The sequence below is a fragment of the Panthera tigris genome, chromosome A3 (assembly GCF_018350195.1).
Source record: "Panthera tigris isolate Pti1 chromosome A3, P.tigris_Pti1_mat1.1, whole genome shotgun sequence".
Classification (NCBI taxonomy): domain Eukaryota; kingdom Metazoa; phylum Chordata; class Mammalia; order Carnivora; family Felidae; genus Panthera; species Panthera tigris.
The window spans coordinates 57,266,310-57,292,188 of NC_056662.1; the positions used below are offsets into that span (position 1 = coordinate 57,266,310).

The 25,879-nt window shown below is 41.7% G+C and overlaps 1 protein-coding gene across 1 annotated transcript in view; it reads right to left on the reverse strand.

Moving 5' to 3' along the window:
* SLC9A4 (solute carrier family 9 member A4) overlaps positions 1-25,879 on the reverse strand; it is a 66,116-nt gene that overhangs the window by 34,255 nt on the left and 5,982 nt on the right. The window lies entirely within an intron of this gene.

The window sequence follows — 25,879 nt, forward strand, 5'->3', positions numbered from 1 at the left end:
AAGGACTTGAGCCCCCATGTGATACACGCTTCCAATTTGCCTGTTAGGTCTCTACTCACGTCAACACTTATTTGAAATTACAGTGATCTAGGGATCACTAATTCATGTACTTGACAGCCCAGAAGTTAGACTGAGCTTCTGAAAAGAGGCAGCTGCCACACAGTTAATGAGACACACAGAACAGGTAAAGTAAGATCTCTGCAGAAAACGAAGGCCTTTGAGACTATCAGGCCCTGAAGAGTCCTGATAAACCATAGCACCTACCTATACTAGAAAAAAAAAAAATATATATATATATATACATATACATATATGTATATGTATATATATATCAGAGCAGGAGCAGAAGCTATAACTCAAGGAAACAGGGTCAGTGATTATATTCTGTGTGCAGAATCACAGGAGTGGGCAGTCCCTCAGTCTATATCCCATTCATTTCCCTAGCTCACACTCTGTTCTCGCCTGACCTCTGGAATGATCCCTCACTCTGCAAATTGCAAGACTTGCCCAAGCCTGTGCCTTCCGCTTCACTCTGACCTGTCCATCCCCCCAGTTGGTCTTGGTCTGTCCTTACTGAAACACTCAGTGTCCTTCAAGGTTCCCCGACAGCTTTTGTATTCTGGCTTTGGCTTCACCCACAGGGCTTACCAGAACTCCTGGCTGCTTTGTGTACACGCTGACCCCCTGCCCGTGGTCTTCAATCTGCCGTTCCTTCCCCAGCCCTTTTCCCAGTCCCGGCCCTTCCAGGTCTGCTTTGCCACCCACCCCAGTGACATCACCTTTATGATAAAAGATTGTTGTTATCTGACAGAGATGGGCAATGAAGAAGCCTAGGCTGGCTTCTTGTTAGGTTCACAATCATAAACCATCAAGGTAAATTTAAAGCAAAGCCCCATTTCATCTTATTTGCATTTTTTTTTTCTAAGGAGTGCCTCACATTTGTTTGAGTGAGGTCATTCTCCTGTAGCAGAAACAGAACGAGCGGCTGGACTATAATGAGTATCTCTGTCCATGGGCACCCTAGGGTCACCATGTAAACTGTTAATACATTTTGTTGTCCATTTCTGTGTGGAGATAAAACATCTTATCCAGATTTACTTGATGGTATATGTCAATTATATCTCAATAAAGTTGGAAGGAGAAAGAAAAAAAATGGGATCGACAAACAGGTTTTTTTTTAATTTTTTTTTTTTAACGTTTATTTATTTTTGAGAGAGAGAGAGACAGAGCATGAACAGGGGAGGGGCAGAGAGAGAGGGAGACACAGAAGCTGAAACAGGCTCCAGGCTCTGAGCTGTCAGCACAGAGCCTGACGCGGGGCTCGAACTCACTGACCGTGAGCTCATGACCTGAGCTGAAGTCGGACGCTTAACCGACCACGCCACCCAGGCACCCCGACAAACAGGTTTTAAATTTCGGTTGATATATCTGAAAACTTTTGCAGCAGAATTGTTTAAAAATGTGTGGCCTGTGGGGCACCTGGGTGGCTCAGTCGGTTAAGCATCCGACTCAGTTTTTGGCTCAGGTCATGATTTCACGGTTCGTGGGTTTCGGCCCTGAGTCGGGCTCTGCAATGGCAGCACAGAGCCTGCTTGGGATTCTCTCTCTCTCCCTCTTTCTCTGCCCCTCCCCTGTTTGCATACATGCTCTCTCTTTCAAAATGGTGTAGACACTATTCTTCTCTGGAGTCCAGTTGTTAACAAGTAATTTCTTCTACTTTTATACTTAAGTCTATTTCTTGAGATAAGAGGTAGGAGTTGGGGCAGGAGCCAGTGACACCTGGGGGAGGGTGGGTCCTTATGCCCATATCATGTCCTTTCCTGGCAGTCTATAAAATGTACCATTGTACTACATCTCTGAATGATGAATTGGTGTTCTTTATCTAAGAAGAGTTTAATTATTCCATTCTTTCAACTTTTACATATTTAGCTGATTACTGCTATAACTATGGGCATTCCACAGAACACCACACAACTTGCTTATGCTGTGACCAGTACTTAAATACTGTTCTCTGGATGCTGCCCATCCCCCCTTCCAGGTCCCCTCTCCTGGCAAAAAAAAAAAAAAAACCACACACACAGGGTGCACCTCATTGGGCCAAGCATGGAGAGATTCCTTCCTACGATACCTCAGATCTTGCTCCCTGCCTACTTCTCTTGGAAATCCATTCCATTCTTCCTTAACCTGGTTTGGATCCTTGGGTGCCAAATATAGCTGTTCACTGGGAAAATGCTCTTGTCTGGCCCTCCTTTTTCCCTACAGAATCTCTGGACTTGAATTTCCTTTCTGAACCACAGACTGTATATTACCTTCTTTAAGATAAGAGGGTTTTGCTACAAGATATTGCAGGAGTGGTGACTTTTCACATTTAGTCTTTGTATACTAAGTTATGAAGAAGGAGAATTAAACAGAAAAAAATCAATTCAAAAGATAATAAACGGAAAAAACCCACAAGTAGTTCTCTGTTTTTTCTGGAAATTTGTGAGTTGAAAGCTGAAAGTCATTTGTTGTTTTGGGGTTTTCCTAATAATGGGTCTTAAAATATGATGGTACTTCTGTGTATAAGGAATTCTCATGCACTCTGCCATTTTACAGCCTCCAATTTTGTTCCATTTAATCTTCCCTTAAAGATCCTTTTGGACCTTTTTTTTTTTTTTTTTGACTCTTTTATACTGCCCTGATGTTATGGAAATGACAATGGGTTGTGTGGTTTCCTGTTCCTGCATGGCCCTCACAGCTGTGAGCACTTACCTTTAAATAGAAATTTCAGCCTCGACATCCTCTAGCCCTGGGAACAATAATACCTTTAATAAAGAGAGTTTCAAGAAGAAAACAATATTATCCAGTACAGAATGGCTTTTGGCTTTGGAATGTGAGTTGGCAGAGAGGACAGTCCTCAAAGTAGCTCTGTCATCACTAATCCTCACATAGGGTGCTAGATATAGCACTAATGCACTTTGTTGAATGGGGACAAGGGACACGAGGAGGGTGTGCAGTGTCCCCTCTGCTCACAGGTTCACAGGCACCTTCCCTTCCCAGTACAGCTTTGACACATCCCCCCGAGTAAGAGTTTCCTAGAGTGGCTGCACCAAAATACCACAAGCTTGGATGGCTTCCGTCAACAGAAACTTATTCTGTTGAATAAGATTAAGTGCCCCGGAGGCCAGAAGTCTGCCGTCAAGGTGTTGACAGGGCCACACTCCTTGTCAAGGCTCTAGGAGAGGATATGCCTTTGCTTCTTCTTGGTTTCTGGTGGGTTGTTGGCAAGCCTCGGTGTTCCTTGACTTGTGGACACTCCATTCCAGTCTCTGCCATTGTCTACCTATGGCCTTCCCTTCTCCTCCACGCCTTCACATTGTCTTCTTACAAGGAGACTGACTAGTCACTGGACTTAGGGCCTCCCTTAGCCCAGTGTAGCTCATCTTTACTAATTGTATCTGCAAAGAACTATTTCCAGATAAGATCCCATCTTGGGATTCTGGGTGGAACATGAATTTTGGGGGGGCACTATTCAATCCAGTACAGCTTCTATAAGCAAAATGACCTTCCAATGAAATTAACTTGTATTATGGACTAGCAGATTTTCATTGTAAATCTCTCAGGGCACAACTTCATTTTGAATTTCATGAAGTCCTAATCTGTGGCCTGTCTTCTCTTGATCCACTCTATTTCTTTAGAGAGCTTAGGGCACACGTTTTCAGGGTCTGGATTAGTTCCTGCCTTTTAATGTAATTAGTGGCCAGTAACCTACAAGCTTGCTTAGATTTTGGAGTGTGGGCAGAAGATTATAAATAGGCTTGCTTCCTCTCCCAAAGAGATGCTTCTAGTGTATCATCTGCTAGAAGAGAAGAAGATGGGGAAGGTGAAAGAGAAGAAGCAAAAAGCTTGGTGCAAATTGGCTCAAGCGAGGACACACATACCCACCACGAGCCCTGTACATCTCTGCAATTAGGAAAGGAATTGCCTTAAAAAGAGAGAGGGAGAGTCTTGCTCAAATTTCAAACCAGATTTGCTTAAGAATACGCATGCTGCTGGCACCTGGGTAGTGCAGTCAGTTAAGCATCTGACTCTTGATCTCAGCTCAGGTCATGATCTCGAGGTTTGTTAGTTCGAGCCTCACATCGGGCTCTGCACTGATGGTGCAGAGCCTACTTGGGGTTCTGTCTCTCTTTCTCTCTGCCCCTCCCCCACTTGTGCATGTGCACTTTCTCTCTCTCTGTCTCAAAATAAATAAATAAACTTAAAAAAAAAGAATATGCATGCTGATGTGCAGAAATTTTAGAAAATATAAAAGTTCAGAGGAAAATCCCCACAAACCCAGTCCTTCCCAGAGAAAGCCACTCTAAATATTACATATAGATATTATAGTGTATATGTAAATATATTTATAAATACATATGTAAATGTGTAACATTATATAAACACACATGTATATATCCTTTCTAATCCTGCTTGTCTGTCTGCCTGTCTATCTATCTATCTATCTATCTATCTATCATCTGTCTATCCATCCAACCATCTGTCCATCCATCCATCCATCCATCCATCCATCCATCTATCCATCCATCGTCTATCTATCTGCCTGGCATCTACCATATACTTCTCTATTTTGGGCAGTCAGGACCCCTCAGGTGTCGGACTTCAGGGAATGAAACTGAGCAGCCAGCCACTGTACCTTGATTTCCCCTGCTGCCCTTAGCCAAGGACCTGGTGTGGCAGGGCACTGTGGCAGACCTAATCTTGGGAGGTGCAGGATTCCTCTGATGGGTGTTCTTAGCCCTGAAGACTCCCGCTGGGCTTGATAAACTCTCTCAGAAATACAGTCAGACATTCCCACCCAATTTCCTGGGGTCATTCTGCACGGTGGTCTGAGGCTCCCTGTCTCTCCGAGCTCCGTCCCCATCTTCTCTTACGGGAGTGTCCCCTATTAATCTTTTGTGCATCTAATGCCCTTTGAATGTCCGGTACGTGGCTGACCTGGACAATATCTAGTGATCTGTTTGTGTAACCACCATGTTTTTACCAAACAGTTATAACATTGGTCTCTTTTATTTAAGCAAAGGGAAGCCAGGTTCTAAGAAAAATCCTGGCTGAGTGAAAGAAAATTGTAACTTAAGTTCTCAAAATGCATGCAAAAGAAGCTTAGTGGTTGTATCCCAACTCAGTGGAGTTTATTTAGTCCAGCTTTACCTTCTGTTTGACCTTGGAGCAACCCACGTGCAGGTCCTAGAAGCCCTGCATGTCGCACTTTGGAGATGTGCTCACATCCCAAGAAGTGGAGCCAAGATGAGGAACCAGACATTCCACAAGGCCCCAAAAAGGCAGGTTTGAATGAGTGTTAGTGGGACTTGGGAGTTGATTTGACTCTCAAATCCAGAGGAAACACGGGGGATATGATTAAGACTCAAAGATTTGCATGTTGTTGCCACAAACAAAACTCCTCTGCATAGCTCTCCAGGTTATAAGTAGCTACCCAGTCTGTTGCAAGGGTCTGGGAAAGTCAGTTGGGCCAGCCCTGTCTCTGGACACCAGTATGCCCTGCCAGAAAGATGCCATGGTAGTTTCAGAAGCTAAAGTAGTACATATAATTTAAGAAGACTACATTTACAGACACAATCCATATGACTACATGAAAAACAATTCTTATCTTTCAAATTACATGGCTCTGGATGTCATTACAGTCGTAAAAGATTTTCTTTGGACTCATTTCAATCACAGTTGTGTGTGTATTTTTCACATGTTGGAGAGGAAATCTCGGCCAATGCTAAATCTCAAACATGCCCGTGGCATTCATGGAAACAAGATTAGATTTACCCTCTTCACTCAGGGTGGAGGTGCAATATTGTGATATAACAGGAAAAATATATATATATACACATATATATACATGTGTATATATATATATATATGTATATATGTTTTTGTCCCCAGTACTTGGTACAGAATTCCTAAAAAATCTTGTCATTTTCTGAGTGAGCCGAACATCCTTTGTTTTTCATAGTGGACCATTTTCAATGACAGCTGAGTTTATGCTAATGAAGTAACTCTTGCCTGGGTCCCAGATAGGTTCTGGAGGTGGACTGGTTGCCAGAAGAACCAAGCAAGTGTTTAGAAGGCTGTACCTTTCATCCCCACCCCATGACTTACAGGGAGAGGAGAGGGGTTAGTGATTGAGTTCAATAACCAAAGGCCAGTGATTTAATCAACCACGCCTATGTAACGGAACCTCCGGAAAACCCTAAACACCCAGGGTGAGAAAGCGTCCAGGTGGGTCCTGGGAGGGTGGCATGCCTGGAGAGGACATGGAAGCCCTGCACCCCTCCCCCCATGCTTTGCTCTCTGTCTCTCTTCCATTTGGCTCTCCCTGAGTTACATCCCTTATAATGAACTGGTAACCAAACAAACTGCTTTCTTGAGTTCTGTGAGCTATTCTAGCAAATTACCAAACCTGAGGAGAGGGTTGTGGGAACCCCAATTTTACAGCCAGTCAGTCAGAAGTATGGGTGGCCCAGACTTGCAATTGATGTCTGTAATGGGGACAGACATCAATTAGGGGACCATTGTATGGGACTGAGCCCTTAACCTGTAGGGTCTGTGTGAATTCAGAATTAGTGTCAGAATTGAATTAAATTGTAGAAAACCAGGTTGGTGTCTGGAGAGTTGGAGAATTGCCTGGAAGAGGGAAATGCACCCACACATTTGGTGTCAGAAACGATGTTGTAAAACGAAACAGAGAAGGTGGCTCAGGAAATGGTTCTCCTATGTTGCCTTTAAGGAGCTCACCAAACCTCCCAAGGTCATAATTATGACGACCCTTTAACAAAATACCACTGCGTAAGTTTGCAAAACCCTTTCAACACACAAAATAATGGCTAAAAGCACGAGCCCACCAACCAAGTCTTAGCAGAGATGGAGAACTATTTTCAAATGTGCTGATGTTTGTTTTTTTTTTTCTTTGTCAGATTTAATGAGGAGTAATTTATGTATGGTAAGTTTCATCTAAAATGGATATATTCTGACCATTGCATATACCTATAAAATCACCACCGTGGTCAAGAAATGGAAACAATTCCACGAACCCAGAGAGGTTCTTTATTACTCTTTTGAAGTCCTTCCTTCCCTCTATCCCTGACCCCAAGAAACCACTGATATAGATTAATTTGTATTTGATATAAATTGAATAACAAAGTATGGTCTCTTATGTGACTGGCTTCTTTAGCTCAGCAAAATGTTTTGGGGAGTTACCCATGTTGTTATAGGTTTCAGGGGCTCATTCCTTTTTAGTACTGAGAAGTATTCCATTAGATGGTTAACAGTACATTTTGCTCTTCCATTCACCTGTTGAAGGACATTTGCTCCCCACTTCTCCCACCACCCAGTTCCTACTATTGGAATATATATTGCTGCTATGAACATTTACCTACAAGTCTTTTGTGTAGACTTATGTTTCCATTTCTCTTGGATATATACCTAAGAGTCAAATGACTAAGGAGTGTGGTACATACAAGTTACAATTTTAAGAAACTGCTTAGTCCATACAGTCTGCTGTAATAGAATATCATGATCTGGGTGGCTTATAAACAACAGAAGTTTTTTTCTCACAGTTCTGGAGAAATTGGTGAGTCGAAGATCAATGCCCTGGTGTCTTGTAAGAGCTCATTTCCTGGTTCTTACACAGCTTTTCCTCCCTGTGTCCTCACACGGCAGAAAGGACAAGTTAGCTCTCTGGTGTCTCTTTTATAAAGGGCATTAACCCCATTCATGAGGACTCCACACTCATGACCTTATCACTTTCCAAAGGTCCCACTTTCTAATACTATCAAATTGGGAATTAGATTTCAACATATGAATTTGGGGGAGGGGCATGAACATTCAGTCTAGAGCTACTGCCAAACTGTCTTTCAAAGTCATTGGATCATTTTCCATTCCCACCAGAAATGTATGAGATTTCCAGCTGTTCCATATCCTTGTCAACACTTGATATTGTCAATCTTTATAATTCTAGAGACTCTAATGGGTGTGTAGTAGCATTTCATTGTGATTTTAATTTGCATTTTCTTGAGTATGAAAGATGTTGAACAAATTATGTACTTATTGATTACTTATATTTTACACTTTATGATATATCTTTTCAAATCTTTTACCATCTTTGAGTTACTTATATTCTTATTATTAAGTTATAAAATTATTTATCTTGGATGTAAGTCTTTTCTGAGATATATGTATAGTGAACACTGACTCCTATTCTGTGGCTTACGTTTTTGTTTACTGAACCGTGTATTTTGAGTAGCAAAATTTTTTTTTGATAAAATACAATTTATTATCTTTTTACTTCTGTTGCTTGTGTTTTTTTCTGCCTTTGTCTACTCCAAGATCATGAAGATTTTTTTTCTTCCATGACATTTATAATTGCAAATTCTACTTTTAGTCTACGATACAGTTTGTGCTAATTTTTGAATTTGGTTTGAGGTACAGGGTAATTCTCATATTTTTCTACATGGATGCCCATAGTATCGGCACAATGTCTTCCTTTTTCATTGGTTCGTTCGCCAAAAATTAATTGATCATATACGTGCAAGTCTATTTCTGGACTCTCTATTTCCCCCATGATGTCATATCTATTGTTTGATCAATATTTTGATTTTATTGCTTTATTATTATTGTGGAATTATAGTAAACTTCAAATAAATCTTTTGTCTTTGTTCTTCTTTTTAAAAATTGTTTCGTGCATTTAATATCATTTGAACTTGCAGTCAGATTTTAAGATCAGCTTGTCAATTTCTACAAAAAAAATTCTGGGATTTTGATTGGATTTTATTGAATTTACAGGTCAATTAAGAGAAAGCTGTCCTCTCTAATAATATTGAATATTCCATTAACAAATATGATATTATTTATGTCTTCTAAATCATGTCAGCAATGTTCTATAATATTCAGTGAAAAGTTCTTGTCTTGCACATCTTTGTTGAATTTGCTTCTATGAATTTTCATTTTGACAGTACTTATAAGTGGAATTTTGAAATATCCTTTTGCTGCTAGTATTTAAAGTCATTTGCCACTACTGTATTAAAGTGCTGTTGATTTTTGTACATTAGCCCTATGTCCTGTGACCTTGCTAAATTTACCTATTAATTCTAGTAGTTGCTTTCATCTTGAGGATTTCCTACATAAGTCAGCATGTCTGCCACAAATAAAGAAATAACAGTATTCCACAAATACTGCTTCCTTAGTGATCTTGTATTAATGCTTTTTTATTTCTTGCTTAATAAATAGAAGTGTTGAGAGTGAATACCCTTAAGTATGAGGTTAACTCTGGTTTTTCATAAATATGCTTTGTCAGATCGAAGAAGTTACTTACTCTTTCTATCTTGCTAGGAGTTTCTTATCATAAATGGGTGCTGAATTTTTGTCCAGTGGTTTTCTTCCTCTAATGATACAATCATTAATCCTGTTTACAGCGTGGATTACATTGATAGATTTTTTTTCCAATGTTAAACTTGCATTTTCTGGTCTGATACATTTGGTCATCTGGATTTACTATTCTTGTTATATATTGCTGAATTTGATTTGCTAATTTTTTCCTTAAGTATTTTTGGACTATATTCATAATGGATATTGGTGTGTAGTTTGTTTGCATTATCTTTGCCTCATTTTGGTATTAGGGTGGAATTGACCTTGCAATGTGAGTTAGAAAGTGATCACTCCTTGTGATATCTATTTTAGCTGATATTAACATGGCCACACCAGCATTCTTATGCTTACTATTTGCCTGGTGCATCTTTTTCATTCATCTACTTTCAACTTATTTGCATCTTTATAATTATGTTGTGTTTCTTATAAATAGAATACATTTGAATCTTGTTTTATAATCAATTCTGGTAATCTCAGTTTTTCACTGGAGCATTGGTCCATTAATATTTAATGTAATTATTGTGACGAGAGGAAAAACTCTCTAAAAGCCTGATATACAAGGTAAACCATTTTAGATTTCTTTCTAATTGGTGTAAGTATGACTATACATAAGCTTTGTTCAAACCAAAAGCCTGATTTATGGCTGGCCATACATGCACTATACACTGGCTTTGTGAATGAGCAGCCTAAAGGAAAACCATCTTGTCTTGAGATATCTGTCAATGTTCTTACTCCCTGCATTCCTTTATGATAAAAAGTGTGATTCTCACTTATATGTTAATCTGTAATCTTTTGAGCTTTTACAAGATGTAAAAAAGTACATAACCCTGTAAAAATGGTTCATTCTCCAGAGTACTTTCTTCCCTGTGAAGAGCGCGTTTCCTGGGCAGCTGTCCTAACTTGGGCTTCAATAAAATTCTTTCTTTTAGAGATTCTAAAAGATTCAGTCAATTTTCATCCACCATTGTTATGATTAGATTTAAATCAACCACTTTATTACTTATTCTCTCTTTCCTTCCTCTGTTTTTCCCCTTTCCTGCATTCATTTTATTTGAATATTTTCTAGAATTCGATTTTAACTTTATTCTCATCCATACTTCTTTGCATTATGTTTACTGCTCTACAATATAAAGTTCTCACTCTTTTACATGATGCTTTGCATTAACATTATACCACTTCACATAAAATACAGAAATCTTATAACCATGTAGGTCCATTAAGTGTACCAACTTTTAATCATCCTTGAGAACAAAAGTGAGAAAGCTATTTGTTTCCACAATAAATCTCTGGATTCTTCTGATACTGACAGTTGAGGCCTTAATGATCAGTTATTGCATATTTTGTGGCTATGAACCCTCCTGGACATTAGAGTCATACTCCCGACCATGCTTATGGCTCCTTGTAAGGGTAACTTCTATGACATTGCATCTGAAGAAGAGGTAGCTTCATGTGACTTTCAGCATGAGACTTCCCATTCAAGAACAGGAGTAGACAGACCCCAGAGAAGCCCATTTATAGATGGGGACTGCCAGTGAAACCCTCTCCTAGTTTGGAGCTACAGCAACTGCATTTTCTGAGATGTACAGGGAGACTTGACTAGGTGTTGATGAATAGATACCATGAGACTAATTAAGAGATGATAAAGGGCCACAAAGAAGTATGGGTTATGAGGGCCAGAAACTGAATAATGAACACTAAGGATTAGAGTTTGGAGTGAAACTGGAATGATCTATAAAAAGCGGCAGATTCTGAGCAACTGACCAAAGCTGCATCCGTGGTGGGGCTCTGGAATGACAACGTGATAGTTATTAGCACCCCATATTTCTTTTTCTTTTAGGCACCTGATAGGATTGCACTTCAAGCTCCACCATGTGTCTATGCCTGGCCAAGTTTTGAGTTTGAATACGTTTGGGGAAGAAGTGATTTATATTATTTATGAGATGGGGCACTTGCTAGCCGAGATGAGATTCCGTAAGTCTTTTTTCCCTCTGGTGCAGTGCCCAGCAATGTTTAATATGGTGCCTGCTCTTTAAGCCCAAGGTCTTGAGCAACCATGATGCATAGAGCCTTCTTCTGGCAAGTAGTGTAAACAAGAAATATGTCTGTTGTTTTAGGCCAACAAAAGTTTAGAAGGATGTTTATTACCACAGCATAACCTGGCCCTTCCTGACTATCAAAAAAGATCTATGAACTCTTGCTTCTCTTAAAATCAAACACAAATGGAAACCAGACTTGAAAATTCCCTAAGCAGACAAAACCAGTCTAGCCATACTAGCAACACTTAATTTAGCTTATTTTGTAAGACTTTCTCGGCTAGCCTGACCTGGGTCCCTTTTTGCCTATGCCTCTGAAAAATCATTAGCAAAATTTAAATAATTCCCTAAAATTGATATGAAGAACCACTAACCAATTTCCTTTCAATTTAAGAAAATTCTAATACTGTAACCAATCACTATAAAGAAAAGTATCTGCCTTTATGCTATATAAGCTGCTTTCTAACAACATACTTATGATCTTCATTCCATGTTTTGATTTGGGTGCTCCTGGTTTGCGAACTGTATTTTTGGGTGTATGCACAATAAACTTTTACTAATTACTACTTCAGTGATTCATTGGTTTTACTTCTGATTTTTCCCTCAACTTTGGTGCTTCTGAAATCCTTAAAATGAGCTTGGTTCTAGTTATGGCTTTTATGAGACCTGGTTGTAAAGTAACCAGATTTACGTGTGGAAGTCTTAACTTCCAGTACTGGAGAATGTGACTAGATAAGAAGAGATAGGGTCTGTAAAGAGGGAATTAAGTTAAAATGAGGTCTTAAGAGTGGGGTTCTAATCCATTAGGACTGCTGTCCTTATAAGAAAAGGAAGGGACACCAAGAGGGTGCACAGAGGAAAGACCACCGAAGATACAGCAAGATGGCGGCCAGTTGCTAGTCAGGAGGAGAGGTCTCACCACAAACCAACCCTGCTGCGCCTGGACCTCAGACTTCTCCAGGACTGTGAGAAAATACATTTCTTTTGTTTAAGTCTCCCAGTTTGTGCTATTTGTTATGGCAGCCCTAATGGACTAATATGGGATCCGTGTCTCCCTGATTGCCTCGTGTTTCTTTTTAATTCATCCTCATTACTTGAGCTTGCTGTAAACTCAGTTTCGTAAAAACAAAAGCCTAACTAATTACTGATTCTACACACATGTGAAAAGCACAGAAAGTTCAGAACACAACACAGTACAGTAAAAATGATCCTTACTATATGTCAGATACTGGAAAGGTATGGAGAATATCATAAGGAAATGTATCCATCGACCTTAGAGGAAATTAAATAATGAATCCAGCTAACTTTCTATTTTGTTTGAATAATGAATCCAGCTAATTTTCTATTTTGTTTGAAGGGCCATGGGCACATTAAACTCTATCATAGAGCATTTCCTTGACAACCACTTGCTCTGACTGGCAAAGGAAATCAACTAAGAAAACCAGCAATTACCTAGCAGGCACTGCATAATGACAGAAAAGACAGAAAGGAAGCTTTAACGTCACTCCTAAAGAAAAGAAATAGAAGATCTGCAACCATGGACAGGAGATTTAACATGAGATTTACCAACCCTCCTAGGGTTGATATCCCTGAATGTTTGTTACTTAGAACCTCAGAGAACAGAGACCAGGAAGTTGACCTGAGTAGACGTCAGAAAATTTAATAGAGAGAAGTACCAGTGGCAGGATTTTACTGATTAAATTAAGTTATTATTAAATTAAAAAATGCTTTTCAATGGTTTCTAGGTATCTCAAACTCAGAAGGTCAAAACTAACTTAATAGTAATCACCCAGGCCCCAGCAACACCTGTTCCTCATCCATAATCCCATCGAAGGAAATCCCCAGCCTAGTACCCCTGAGTCAATGTCATCTTGTCTCCCTCACCCTCCCATCAACTTAGAGCAAATGCCCACAGGACTTTCACCAACATTGCAGGAAAAGCAATTTAAAGGCTATTTAGCCTCAAGACTTTTTTTTTTTTTTAACTATAAAAGCAAACATCAGCCTGGCCCAGTAGATTAAATAAGCTGAAGACTAGCTTAGAGAAACCGAACTTTCAGAAACTGAAAAATGGTTGCTCAATAATATTTTTATGAATGAATGAATGAATGATGAATAAATGAATGATTCAGATTCAGGTGAACTCTGGGTCAATCAAATAGGACTGAACTTTTACCTTTAACTTAAAGGAGCTGGATTTTTTTTGATCTCTCTGTTTACTCTCAGGCTTAGTCTCATACTCACTAATGACCAAAGCTGATCCTGGGTGTTAAGGGGTGAAATCTGAATAACCTTCGCCCAGAACCAGAATCACTGGCCTCATCTCTCCAACCCATCGCCTGGATATAACGTTACAGAGAGGGCCTGTACAACAGGTTCTGCTGGCTACTGTTCACTTTACATAATCATTGAGGAAGCTATAGGGAAACTATTTGCCAACTCATGGGGATTTTCACATGATACTGAGCATATTTTTTCCATACCACAGCCCAACACACCCAACTCGCCCTTGAGAATGCATGCATGCATGCGGTTGAGGAGGGTGGGATCTCTTGAAAACCACCAAGCTAGGAAACTCTCTTGGCTCTTTGTAATTCTAGGATTTTCTCCCAAGTCAGTGATTTCTATTAATGTATTATGTAATCGCCTAAGAAATCTCTGTGGCTTGAAAGGGCAATAAGAAAACACAGAGGAATAGGCAGATCCGTTCTTGTAGGGTAAGAAGAATAATTTACAGACAAAAAGAAATAAGGCCAATGTTGACGGCTTGGGGCTCCTCAGAGGCAGGGACAAGACTTGTTTGTTTCCGCATCCCCGCACTTAGCACAGTTGGTGCGTGTGGTGCGTGGTTGTTAAGGTTTTGAAAGAACTGCTTTCACATGCTTTTCTGCGATCATTCTGATTGTTCTCTAAAGACTTAAAGAGTTTGCTTTTCCCCTAAGTGTTTCTTTTCCAAATCCATTTCCATAGCTTCTCAGCCCTACCTCCTGACAAAGGAAAGACAACTTGATAACCGGTGAGGCTTTGTTCTTTTTTTCCTACCCTTGTGAACTGCAGGGAGTTCTAACCACCCATAAATGGCTCACAGCGTAGGCAGGTTGAAAAGAAATTTATACAATTCAAACTTCAGTCGTCGTTTCTTCAACCCAAAGAAAATGAACTAAACAGGTGTTTATGAATCGAATTTGAGGAATTCCAATGAAATAATGGTTGAAGTGTCCCTCTCTGACCCTGTCCTGCCTAAGCTACTGAGTTAACACATGGGTCCAGGGAACAGGGTTTTTTTTTTTAAGTTTATTTATTTTTGAGAGAGACAGTGACAGCATGAATGAGGGAGGAGAAGAGAGAGAAGGAGAGAAAGAATCCCAGGCAGGCTCTGTACTGCCAGCACTGAGCCTGATGCAGGGCTTGAACTCACGAAACCGTGAGATCATGACGTGATCCGAAATCAAGAGTCAGACACTTAACCAACTGAACCACCCAGGTGCCCTTGGGGGACAGATGTTTCAGGCTGCTTGTTAACAGGAGTCTACAGCTTGGACCCTGGACATGTAGGAGGTAAAGGTATTATCCCTTGGGGGAAACGTAGAAGTCTGATTTGCCTCTTTCAGGTCGGTGAATCTCTGACCTCTCCAACATCCTGTTTGCATTGGAGTGTCCTCTGCCCTTCTTTTTTTCCAGTTCTTTCCATCTCCCCAGCCTGGTCAAGCATTATCCCAAGATATTTGTGTGGTTGCATCATATATTCACATGCTCACACACGCGCACCCTGAAAAGGCCCCCGCTGGTTGAGTCCTGGGCTGGGGGAGCACCAGACACTTGCTGTCCCCCTATGGTGCGTTAGAAGCAGTTCTGGGGGGAACTTCCTTATAGCTCAGGTACACTTGCTGAACGACTGTGGGGAGTGAAGTTCACTCCCCAGGCAACTAAAGCCAACCAGCCCAGTTTGTCTGAGGCTTGGGGCTTATCCCCATTTCTATGCCAACAGATGCCAAACAGGTTGCCTTTCTTGTGTGGAACCTCCTCTTGAATACAAGAAGGGCAATAGGAAATTTACTCATCACCTACTATGTGCCAGGCATCTATGTGTATTTTTTCACATCCTCCTCAAAACCACTGTCTGAGGTCAGATTAATCATCCCATTTTATACCTGAGAAAATGGAGACACAAATGGATTGAGTCACTTGCTCAAAAATTGTACAGCTTGTAAGGTTCACCTCCCCCTTACACACAGAGCTCCCTACATTCTTGGCCAGAGGAAACTGTCTACTTGTATCTGAAGCCTCTCACCTCCTATCCTAGGAAGCTGAATGAAATGAAAGGAAATAAAGAGCTCAAAAGAGGACAAGAAAAAGTTGCCTATCGCCGCCGCTCCCCCTGCCCCGAAGAGTCTGTTCAAGTTTGTGCACAGCACTTCTATGGGAAAAGCTGAGCCTACCAAGTCTAGCCCGATGGACTGCATGATGTGGCATCCCTTAGGATGTGAAGAGAGCTCTGTGGCTTAGAAGCGCTCGTGTACATGGACTTCTATTAATAACACCCGACTCTGACACCAATTTTGATGTGTGTGATTTATCCCACAATACCAAGCAATGAACTCCACTGGAGATAGCAGAAGATCCCATAGATTAAGGACTCAGTCCACAGGAATGTCCTCCCCACCCTCGCTTCAGATGCCAACTACACGTCCTGGTTGTCACCTCTGCCTCCCACAAATAGGCTATAGATCGGAGGTCCTGACACCCCCTCCTCAGATTCTAGTAATTTGCTAGAGTGGTTCCCAAAACGCAGAGGAACATTTTACCGACTAGATTACCAGCTTGTTATAGAAAGATATAACTCAGGAATAGCCAGATATAAGAGATGCATAGGGTAAGATATGGAGACAGGATATGGAGCTTCCATAAAAATTAAAAATTTATTTTGAGAGAGAGAGAGAGACCAAACCCACGAAGGTGCACACATGTGGGGGAGGGGCAGAGACAGAATCTCAAGCAGGCTCCGTGCTCAGTGCAGAGCCCAACATGGGGCTTGATCTTACAACTGTGAGATCATGACCTGGGTCAAAACCAAGAGTCTGATGCTCAACCAGCTGGGCCACCCAAGTGCCCCAGTCCTTTTGGTTTTTCACGGAGGGTTCGTCACATAGGCATGCGTGATTAAATCATTGGCCATTGGTGGTTGAACTCAATTTCCAGCCCTTCTCTGCTCCCTGGAGGTCTAGGGGTGAGGACTGAAAATTTTAACCCTCTAATCACATGGTTGGCTCCCCAGGAGACCAACCCCCAACATTAGGTGACTGGGGGGTTCCCAAATTTGCCTCTTTAACATAAAAAGGCATACCCTGTTGCAAGTGCCATCAATGGAAATTCTAAGGGTTTTATGAACTCCATGCCCTGAGTGGGGATGGAGACCAAATATATATTTATCATAAGTCACAATATCACACACACCAGACATCCTTTACTTATTCCGTGACAGACACCATTTTCGTGGTTAGGTGTGTTAACTCACTTTAATTCCCGCACACAACCTGATCTCCATTTTACAGAAAGGAGACTGAGGCCCAGAGGATAACTCACCTAAAGTCATACCGATGCAAGCTGTGCAGCCAGCAACTGAACTAAGGCATATGGCCTTGCTGTCTGTGCTCTTGGCCACACTTTACTGCCTCTTGAATGATGTTATTGGAGCTAAGACCCCTTTAAGGGAGGAAAGTCATAAACCAGAGAGAATCATGAAGGAAAATCCAACCCCACACAAATGTTTTCTCTCAGATCCAATGCAGCTTCCTCTGGCAAGCTGCTCCCTATTGTCCTAGTTTGGTTTAAACCTGTCATCTCGTCCTCACAACCAGCAAGGTTAATGGCTGTCCCTCCTCCATCAAGTGACTGCCCTAAGGGTTACAGGCCCACCGTTCATCTTCTCCTGCCCTGTGCCTAGGCAGCCCCAGCATGGACAGGTGCTCCCTGAAGGTGTGAGAAGGAAGGACACTGGGACTCCTCTTTCCCACTGGTTTCATCCAACCTCTAGCATTTAGGGTCAGGGAGAAATTCTACTGTTAGGTGGTGGCAGCGTGTCAGGAGAACACCCCTGTTTGCTCACAGCTTCCTTGACAAATCGGAATTCAAACTGAGTGTCACTAGGGAGTCAGGGAGGGAGAGCTGTGGTCTCCGGAGATGGCCAGAGCTGCAGGTTCCAGGGCAAGCACAGCCTTTGCACAGTCTCTCCTAGTCCCCATCCTCCATTCATTTATTCACTCTTTGTGCAGCATTCATTCCTGCGCATGACTCAGCACGCCTGCAAGGCTCAATGCTACATGCTGGTCCTATGATGACGGCACAAGCTGCTAGGAAAGAAATCATGGGGGTCACCTGGCAACTGTTTGGCAAAGTTAGGCTGGCAATGGTATGACAAGATGAGATGAGATCAGAGGAGGGCAAGGAATTCCGGCATACAGTGTCTGGAAATTTGGGATATAAGGCTAGCAACAAGCATTCATAATAAATAGAGGGGCTAACTGAATGAAAGGTAAAAGCTCTCCGTGAAAAACTGCTCCTGGGGATGGCTGGCTTGCAAAAGCAGTGGGAGGGGAACTTTTCACATCCCTCCAAAAGGGATGCTGAGCCACATAAAATAAGTTGTATTCAGGGGCACCTGGGTGGCTCAGTGGGTTAAGCACCTGACTTCGGCTCAGGTCATGATCTCGCAGTCTGCAGGTTCGAGCCTCACTTCGGGCTCTGTGCTGCCAGCTCAGAGCCTGGAGCCTGCTTCTGATTCTGTGTCTCCCTACCTCTCTGCTCCTCCCCTGTTCATGCTGTCTCCCTCAAAAATAAATAAACATTAAAAAAAAAAACAACCTACACCATTCTGAAGGTTGTCCTCAAAACAAGTAATTAAAAAAAAAAAAAGGTTGTATTCAATAAATGACTTCCAGACAATCTGTATCTTTGTAATAAAAATGACAATGAAGAACATTAAGCATGTGGAGATCTGGTAATTCACCTACAAGTCTCAAAGGAGCAAGAAGAGTCAGTAGGAGATGTGAACCCAGATGTCTGGGTCTGGGGTGTGGCTATCTCTGCTTTTATTTAAATTTTTTGTTTAATGTTTATTTATTTTTGAGACAGAGAGAGACAGAGCATGAACGGGGGAGGGGCAGAGAGAGAGGGAGACACAGAATCAGAAGCAGGCTCCAAGCCATCAGCCCAGAGCCCGATGCGGGGCTCGAACTCATGGACCGCAAGATCGTGACCTGAGCCGAAGTCGGACGCTCAACCGACTGAGCCACCCAGGCGCCCCTGCTTTTAAACACTACATACAGTCCTTTCACACCATGAGTGATGAGGGAGCATAAGGTAAGCTGAGAGCAAAGTACAAGCTATCCCTCCCCGCCGCCCCCCCCACCCCCCCCACCCCCCGGCCTCCTCAGGTGGGATATGTGTGACATTCCTCAGGCACTCCCGGTTGCCCAAGAACGAAGGAAAGACAAAAAACAAATGGCTAAGCTGAGAGTCTCCATCAGTTTGTAAATACCTTGGTAATATTACAAGAAAAACGCATTCTTATCAATAGCCTAAAGTCCAAGAACTCCCTACTGTCTTAATGTTAATGCTTTGCTAGAAGGAAAAACAACCTTAGCTCGACAATAGCTAGACCTCCAGTATCCTGTGAGTCTTCTTTAGCATATGAAAACCTCTTTGGAAACTTCCCTTTTGACTTTACCTCCCCCACCCCTGCAATATATAACCAGTCATTCTTCACAACCCCAGTTCAGCTCTTTCTGCCCACAGGTACTGTCCCCGTACTTTAATAAAATCACCTTTTTGTACCAAAGATGTCTTCAAGATTTATTTCTAGGCTGTCAGCTCCGAACAACCCCACCTCTCCAAAATCTCATCAATGGGGACAACAACCCCCCTCCACACTAGGCTGTTATGAAGCTTTAATAAGGAAAATTATGTAAAGCACCATTAATGTGAATGGCCCAAGGTCTGGGTTCAGACATTTTCATTTGCCCCCCTTTACCACTCTCTCATTCACTGTGGTCCTAGAGGACAGACTCTAGCACAGCAAGATGCCAAATGAAGATATCACTAGGGAAAGGAAAGGCAGAGGGAAAGAAAGCTGGAGGGAGAGAGGGAGAGGTGAGGGACTGCATGGAGTAGCAGTCAGGAGCAGACGTGCTCTGGGGCCATCTGCCTGGGTTCAGGTCTCAGGCCTGGCTTGTACTAGCCTTTTGGACCTCTCAGATGAGTTGGAGGAGGGGGCCGATGGGGAAAGACGGGACACAAAAGAAACCTTGGCAATATCGCCTTGTTGCTTATTCAGCAAATCGACCCAGGAGAACCAGGGAGGAACAATCTGCTTGAAGTAAGAACCATCTGCCTACAATAAATGAAGCAGTGCCATGTTTAAAACCAGGTACCTACGAACAGGGAGCCAACTACCATGCCATGTCCATGAGCTGATATGATATAACAATAACAGCCAGGACTCACGGGGCACTCACTATACAAAAAGCTTAATATGAATTTTCCAGTGACCCTATGAGCTAAGTAATATTATCGACCCGATTTTATAGAAATGAGGCCCAGAGATAATCAGAATCTTTCCTGGAGCCACACCTTGGATTTGGCCAAATAAGGCAATTCTGTTTAGGAGGAAGAATGCTGGCTTCACGGCCAACTGGACCTGAGCCCAGAGTAGTCATCGGTAACACATGGATTCTCTCCTATCCCTTCTGGCTCCATAAGTTGAAAACTCAGAAGGATGGGGTGCCTGGCTGGTTCAGTCCAGTCAGTAGAGCAGGCAGCTCTTGACCTTGGTGTCATGAGTTCGAGCCCCATGTTAGCTGTAGAGATTAGTTAAAAACAAAATCAGAAAGAAAGAGAAAGAAAGAAAGAAAGAAAGAAAGAAAGAAAGAAAGAAAGAAAGAAAGAAAGAAAGAAAGAAAGAAAGAAAGAAAGAAAGAAAGAAAGAAAGAAGAAAGAAAGAAAGAAAGAAAAAAGAAAGAAAGAAAGAAAAAAGAAAGAAAGAAAGAAAAAAGGAAGGAAGGAAGGAAGGAAGGAAGGAAGGAAGGAAGGAAACAAGAAAACTCAAGAGGCAAGAATAAAAGGAAAAAGGTTGGAATGAGACAGTCCTGTGTGTCCATGTCCAGACTGTCCTTGGCCTGGCAGCATGCCCTTGTTCAATTTATTTTAACTTCCTTTGCTTTGTTTTCTTCATCCGTGAAATGTGTTTGTTAATTCATGCCTCATAGTAAAAAGCAACAATTTAATAAAATAGTAAGTGTCAAAGTGACCCCATGCAGGGCCTGGATATAATAGCTGCACCTCTCTTCCTGCTATGGCTTTGGCCCTGAGATTCAACTGGGGATACTAGTTATCATTTTAGAGCTATTTGGGTTTTGGCTCTGCTCCCTTTGCCTATCACGAAGGGTGTGCTCTGGTGAAATATTCAACAAGAGGGAGAAACACATGGGGCAAGAGACCTGGAGAATCAGATTCATTGGTATTTCGACAGTTCTGGAACAGCTCCTCTTTAGTAAGAAAGCAATTCTTTAGTGAATAAAGATCTGGAGAGTTGTCCTATGTAACCCGCAAATCACAGATCGCTTTCCAGATGACTCAGACTTTCTGCTGAAAGAGCATGCTTATGACTGCTGCCCTCAGGAAGGCCCCTTCCTCAATGAAAGGGTGAGTTCAAGGCCCTTAGCTCAAAATACAACTGGACTGCATTAAATACCAGTTGCTTTCAAACTGCTTTCTAAATCTGGCCCTGGAGCTTCTCTGGTTTCACGTAGGGGCACAGAAGTGCCCGAGCACACACTTAATACTCACTGTGCTTTGGGTGACCACAGAGTGACCCAGGAGTGACGTGTGGGCAACCCCCCTGGAGCCAACACAACAGCAGCTTCGCCCATTGGAGGTCACAACAGTGCCCTCAGCAGATACTCTGGTCGGTTGAAAATTATAATTTTATTTTGAAATGATCATTTTAAAAAAAATGTCCAAGTGGAAACAATTTAACTTTGGGAAAATCAAACAACTGTCGCTCGCCAAGAAACCCCAACCAGAAACCGAGCTGTGATTGGCTTTAGATATAAACTCTAGAGAAATTTCAGGGTGAAGTCAGATTCTCAAGTTCAGAGGCAACACCAAAGAAGCAACAGAGTCCAATGTTAGAAATAGGGTGTCCTGTGAAAATTACAAGAGGTGGGATTTAGAAAGTCATTTGTGAAGGAAAGTTTGAAGCATTACCCTGGAATGGACAGTCAAGAGGTGGCTTTGATGTTATTACAGATAAGCGCTCTCAGTGGCTCAGCCAGTGATGGGGGTTATAGTAAGCAAGTAATACCAAATAACTTAGATTTAAATGAAATCAGATTATCTTTAGGAGATGAAGTGTGAAATTAACACATCACGGTTCAGAGGGGCCACCTAGGAGTGGAATAGGGCCACTAACTCCATTATAACAAAACCAGAGGTATGAAAATATCTAAAGACCAAATGGTGGCGAAAGGTGATCTCAGAGCTTCAACCAGCCCAGTCTGAGGAGAGAACCGCCCATGTTCTAAACGTATTATTGTTTTAGGTCAAGATACATCAGCTGCTCTCAACCTAAAGGTGAGAAACCATTAGTTCTCAAACGTTGGTAATCACCTGAGGTGTCTGTTAAAGTACAGATTCCCAGGGTCCATTCCCAGAGAGTCTGGGATGGGGTTTGGACATCTGAATATTCATCAGTCCCACCTAAGTGATTCTGAAGCACATGGCAGGAGGTCATTCCCGTGGCAGTTCCATGGGCAGTCCCAATCTCTCCTCCCAGTTTCAGACAACTTGGCTTCCTGTGGAACTTGTCCAGAAGGAAAGAATGTGTAGCCCTGATGAGTCTAGCATCTTGCTAAACAGTTAGAGATTCTCATTATGAATAAGTTAATTGATGTCTGACTTCATGTATGGTTTTTTTCTCCTTCACTTGGTAAATCCATCCTAGATATCTTGGGTTACATTTTAAGAGCCTTTTGCTCCCTGCACTATCTATTTTTTGCATAAAGTCCTCACCATAAAATATTGTGTGCCTGATGAATTAAATAACTAATGGTAAAAGGGAAAAAAATTAAAAAAAAAAACAATGTTTGCATGATCTCTGGTTGGGCATAATCTCTGAAAGCAAGATATGAAACCCACAGTCAATAAAAGAGTACATTAGGTTTGAGCTCATAAAAATTTATAACTTTTATAGGATAAAAGATACCATAATCTAAGAAAAAAAGTTTTTATTTATTTTGAGAGAGAGAAAGAATGAGTGGAGGAGGGGCAGAGACAGAGGGGACAGAGGTTCTGAAACTGGCCCCATGCTGACAGCAGATAGCCCAATGTGGGGCTTGAACCCACAAACCAGATCGTGATCTGAGCTAAAGTCGAATGTTTAACCCACTGAGCCACCCAGGTGCCCCTAAAAACATTTAAGTGACACAATAAGAGAAAATATTTGATTTGTATGTAATACTCAAAAGTTTAAAATTTAGATAATTCAATGAGTTTCTACAAATCACTTGAAAATTAAAAAACAGCAAAGAAAAATGGACGAGATATGATACTTGCATACAATAACTGGGACATATAAAAAATTCATTATTTAAAAAAAATTTTTTTTTAACGTTTATTTATTTTTGGGACAGGGAGAGACAGAGCATGAATGGGGGAGGGTCAGAGAGAGAGGGAGATGCAGAATCTGAAACAGGCTCCAGGCTCTGAGCTGTAAGCACAGAGCCAGACGCAGGGCTCGAACTCATGGACGGCGAGATCATGACCTGAGCCGAAGTCGGATGCTTAACCTACTGAGCCACCCAGGTGCCCCCAAAAATTAATTGTTTATAAGAAATTTCAGTTTAACTGAGCGTCCTTCATGTTTTTAAAGTCTGGCCACCCTAAGAGGATATGAACTTCCAATTTACAGAATGAGAAACACTAATGATCCAAGATCGTTGCAAAGATGCTTCATATCATCATACAAATTAAAACAAACAAGATTAACCCTTTTGTGCTCATTCAATTGGAAAACATTAAGAAGAAATAACTCTTATAGACATCAATAAAAGAAAACATGCATTTAACATACTGTCTATGGAAATGTAAGACCATGTAGGGTTTCTGGAAAATTCTAGCAGCTATGGTATAACAACTAAAATTAAGGTCCAATATTGTGTACTACCTTGATATTTGGTAAAATGGGGAGGGTCCTGAGTGGCATAACTCCAAGTTCTGCTCCTCAGCCTGACCGCTCACTGGCCAAATAGCCCTTCCTATCAATGGGACCAGGCCCTATACTTGCTCATTCCTGAGTATCAGGCGTCAGTCTCCTGACAGCCTGTGGAATGATTTGAAACAAGCCAATCACATCATCCTGGGGGAACCAGGAGGTACCTCTCTTCTTGTTACCACAAAGCCTTACTCCCATATCCCTGATTGTTCTCTCTGTTCCCAAGTGCAGCACCCATGTGGCCTTGCATGGTGTGCAATGTCCTCCTCCCCTGGGCTATGAGTGTATGTATCTAACTGTTGTCATCTGTTTATTGTTGGGTGTCACTCCTTATCCCTGGGGGAAGAATCCTTCCCTCACCAACTGGATGAGCAGCATCTTTTAAATTTTTTAAGGTACCCACTTTTTAACCCAGAAATTTCATTTCCAAGAATGTACCCTATAAAAATACTCACGCAGAAACAATAATATTCATCGCAATGTTGTAGTTTTCAAAAGCGAAAATTTGGTTACAACCTGAATTTCTATCATCAGGAAATGGTTAAATAACTTACCATCAATATAATCTGGGAAATACTCCATAACAAATGATATAGAATGAATTGTTATATTTAAGCAATGCATATAATATAACCCCACCCAGTTTATGCAAAATAATATCTATCTAGACACACACACATGCACGCGTGCGCTCACATATGCATATAATAAAGACAGGGAGGGTGCCTGGGTGACTTAGTTGGTTAAGCATCTGTCTCTTGATTTTGGCTCAGGTCACGATCTCACCATTCCTGAGACACGGCATAGGGTTCTGCTCTGACAGCATGGAGACTGCTTGGGATTCTCTCTCTCCTTCTCTTCCTGCCCCTTCCCCCACCTTGCATCGCATGTGCTTTCTCTCTCAAGATAAATAAATAAACATTAAAAAAAAGAAAAGACAGGGAAGGAAAATGCCAAACTGATCAAAGGGCTTGCTTAGAGAGTGAGGAGAGGGGAAAGTGGAAGCTTTTGTGTTTTTATGCTGTGTAATTTTGTACTGTTTGGAACTTCTACGATAAAAATGCATTCCTGTATCACTTATGTGGTGTGATGTAAATTTAAAGATAAGAAAAGTTAGGGGAGCCTCGGTGGCTCAGTCAGTTGAGCTTCCGACTCTTGATATCTGCTCAGGACATGATCTCAGGGTCTGGCATCAAGCCCCCCATTAGTGCAAAGCCTGCTTAAGATTCTCTCCCTCTGCTCCTCTCCCCCACTCATACAGTCTCTCTAAAATAAGTTTTGGGGTGCTTGGGTGGCTCAGTAGGTTGGCCGTCCAACTTCGGCTCAGGTCATGATCTCGCGGTTCGTGAGTTCAAGCCCCGTGTCAGGCTCTGTACTGACAGCTCAGAGCCTGGAGCCTGTTTCAGATTCTGTGTCTCCCTCTCTCTCTGACCCTCCCCCGTTCATGCTCTGACTCTCTCTGTCTCAAAAATAAATAAGTGTTAAAAAAAAATTTAAAAAAATTTTAAAAAAATAAGTTTTTAAAAAAGATAAGAAAAGCAAATCAAACTATATATAAAAGTTTCACAGTCTAGGGGAACCTGGGTGACTCAGTCAGTTAAGCATCCAACTTCGGCTCAGGTCATGATCTCGCAGTTTGTGAGTTCGAGCCCCGCGTCGGGTTCTGTGCTGACAGCTCGGTGCCTGGAGCCTCCTTCAGATTCTGTCTCCCCTTCTCTCTGTCCCTCCCCTGCTCATGCTCTGTCTCTCAAAAAGAAATAAACAATTTAAAAAAAAGTTTCACAGTCTAACACCTGGTAAATGTTTGAGGTAATGTAATGAAACTAAGCAATGGGCTGACTTGCCTGAATATTCCAGCACCAAAGACGTCTTCTGGGCCTCAATGCCCTGTGTTGACAGCCTGTGAAGTTTTTCTCAGCTTCTCCCCAGAAGGAGTCCTTACGCAAAAATGCCTCATTCACATATTCTGTAGGAGTCATGCAATCAAGGCTGCTAACACAATTTTGCAAATCCTTTTCAACTCCCTTCCTATCTCATCTTTTATTTAAATTCATTACTGCATGCAACATGTTAAACACAAAACAAACGAAAAGCATATGAAGGGAATGAGGGTGAGGTCCAGTGAATGAGAGAAAAGAAAAATGGTAAAGTACGGATTATCCTAGTG